Consider the following 3,031-nt stretch of genomic DNA (forward strand, 5'->3'; position numbering starts at 1 on the left):
AGGGTTGGTTCGACAATCTTTTATATTACAACATTTGATTAGGAGCCTTGAAAACTCCTAACATCAAATTGGCGCCGTTGCCAAGTTCTAGGTTGATTGTGATATTGGGATTTAGTCACTTGCTTGAGACTAAGTCATTTTTCTTTTATTTTATTACTGATTCTCCTTCTTCCTCTCCCTTTGCATTTCAGGTGTATGAACTTGAGGAGCAGAGGTTCATCAAGCCTAGTTCCAAGAGTTGAAGTCATAGTTGCACTTGAGAGGGAGATAGCAAGAAAGAGAAGAGAAGAAGAGCAACAAGCTCACTTTCAGAGATTGGGGTTTGAAATGGAGCACAATCAGAATCAGCGTCATGATGGAGTGGCCCAAGGAGCTGCAAATCTTAGGCCACAGCATCCACAACACCAAGCTAGAGCCATTGGAGCCTATGATCAACCTCACATTCATGGTCATAGGTTGGGAATCAGAGCACCAGCTGTGGAGAACAACAACTTTGAGATCAAGTCAGGGCTGTTCAACACCATATAGAACAACAAGTATCATGGCCTTGCTGCTGAAGATCCATTTGATCACTTGGACAAGTTTGATAAGTATTGTGGCTTGTCCAAGACCAATGGTGTTTCTTAAGATGCCTTCAAGTTCAAGCTGTTCCCTTTTTCTTTGGGAGACAAAGCACACCAATGGGAGAAGACTCTTCCAAGTGACTCTACCATAACTTGGAATGAGTGCAAGAAGGCATTCTTAGAGAAGTTCTTCTCTATCTCAAGGACAGCCAAGATCAGGAATGAGATCTCTAGCTTTCAGCAGAAGAACCTAGAGGGATTTAGTGAAGCATGGGAGAGGTTCAAGGGCTATTGGTCCCAATGCCCACATCATGGCTTCACCAAGGAGAATTTGCTTAGCACCTTCTATAGAGGAGCTCTACCACAATGCAGAAACAGGCTTGATACTGCCAACAATGGTTTCTTTTTTGAAAGAACTGAGGGTGAGGCAGAGGAACTGGTAGAGAACATGGCCAAGAGTGACTTAGTCTACAGTGAGGAGCATGATAGGGTCAACAGAAGTGATGATCAGCAAACAAAGAAAGAGATAAAGTCCTTACAAGACAAGATGGATTTGCTTCATTCCAACGAAGCTAAACAGGAGCAGATGAAGTTTGTGGGTGGTCCTTGTCAAGAGGTTCCTCCTAAGGTCAATGAGGTTGATGGTTTAGAAGGCCAAGAGGAGATGTGCTTCATCAACGCTAATGGCACATGGTACAGGAAAGAGCCTAATTTTCAGTACCAAAACAACTATCAGCAAAGGCCTTACTACAACAAATAGCAAGGAGGTTACCAAGCCAAGCAGAACTATCCTCAAGCCAACCAGTCTCCTCAGATTCAAGGAAGCTCTTCTCAACACAAGCTCCAGATTCAAGTGTGGATTCTATGTTCAAGCAACTCTTGGAATTTCAGGCCAGCAATGAGAAGACCATGATTTATGAGTTCAAGAACATCCATGCAAAGATTGATGGGAACTATTCTGACCTCAACAACAAGTACATGCAACTTGCCTCTCATCTCAAGGCTTTGGAGAGTCAAGTTGCTTCTATGCCTTCATCCTCCAAGCAGCCAATGGGGTCTCTACCAGGGAAACCAGAAAAGAACCCCAAGGAGTCTTGCAATGTTGTCTTCTCCACTACTTCTCCAGAGATTGAGCTGATTGATCATGAGAAAGAGGAGAATGAGATTGAAAGATTGGTATTTGGAACTGAGTTTGGGGAAGTTGAGAGATTTGTTGTGGCCACAGCTGAAGCACTGATTGTGAAAGATGTTGCTAGGAAGGTTGAAGCAACGAATCTGCAAAGAGCTGAGCACAAGGCTGAGAAACAAGTTGAGAAGAGAGCTGACAACAAACTGACAAAGGTTAAGCTAGAGGAAGCCACTGAGGTTGAGCTATCACCCTATGATAAGCTCCCTTTCCCCCAAAGAGTTCTCACCCAAGCTCAGAAGAAGGTGCTCTCCAAGTTCAGGAAAGATCTTAGTGATGTTGGGGTCAGGCTTCCAGAAATCTCGGGTATGCGTGAAGCTCATGTCCAGATGATGCTCATCAACGACATTCTAGACCACCAAACTGAAGTGGCCTAGCTTTTGGACACCTCTATTCTGAAGATTGATCCACCAATCCCTCCAAAGTCCCTCCCTAAGCTTGAGTCTCAAGGGATGTTCACCTTGCCTTGCTGCCTTGGTAAGCTCACTTTTGATGATGCTCATGTTGATTCTGGTGCAAGTGTGAATGTGATCTCAATGGAGATGATGAAGAGTCTATGGATTGAGAGCATGGAGCCAAACACATCTTCCCTACAGTTTGGAGATTCCTCTTCTACAACTCCTATTGTTCTCATCAAGGACTTCCCTTTGAAGATTGAAGCATACACCATTCCTATAGACCTCACTGTTCTGAAGATGGAAACTGAGAAGAGAGTCCCATTGATCCTTGGCACTCCATTCCTTACAACAGTGGGAGCTTGCATAGACTTTGCCAACAAGAAGGTCACACTCCTAAATGTGAACAAAGCTGTCACCAATCCACTACAATCCCCAAAGATGAATGCTGAGTATTGTGGAACAATCACTTGTGGAGCATCCTCCATTGAGAAGACCAAGGCTGAAGGGGTTGGTATTAAGAAAGAAGGTCTTGCTGGAGAGTCCTCTAAAGAGCTGTGTGATGAGCACTTGGAAAGTGCTAAAAAGAAGGAAATGAGTAGAGCCACAAAGTCTGCTCATGACAAGAAGAAGATTGTGAAAGAACCTCATCCTCCACCTCTTGATAAGACTCCTCACACTCTCACTCTCCACCCAATGAAGCTTAAGGATGGGGCCATTGAATACAAAATCAAGTGCAAGGGAAGGTCTAAGCCATTCTCAAGTGCAAGGGCCATCATCACTCCTCAGCTCCAGAATGATCCAATCAAGCTTCAAGAGCTTCTCTCTCAAATCCTCACCATCACTCTTGAAAGTGGGAAGGATCCTCCTCCTCCACTCTCCGCTTG

General features: G+C 44.4%; 1 non-coding gene across 1 annotated transcript; it reads right to left on the minus strand.

Moving 5' to 3' along the window:
• Window positions 1–774: 774 nt before the first annotated feature.
• LOC125584600 lies at window positions 775–881 on the minus strand. The gene has a single exon (XR_007321512.1). It is a non-coding gene; the product is annotated as a small nucleolar RNA R71 (small nucleolar RNA).
• Window positions 882–3,031: the final 2,150 nt, after the last annotated feature.

The sequence above is a fragment of the Brassica napus genome, chromosome C3 (assembly GCF_020379485.1).
Source record: "Brassica napus cultivar Da-Ae chromosome C3, Da-Ae, whole genome shotgun sequence".
Classification (NCBI taxonomy): Eukaryota; Viridiplantae; Streptophyta; class Magnoliopsida; order Brassicales; family Brassicaceae; genus Brassica; species Brassica napus.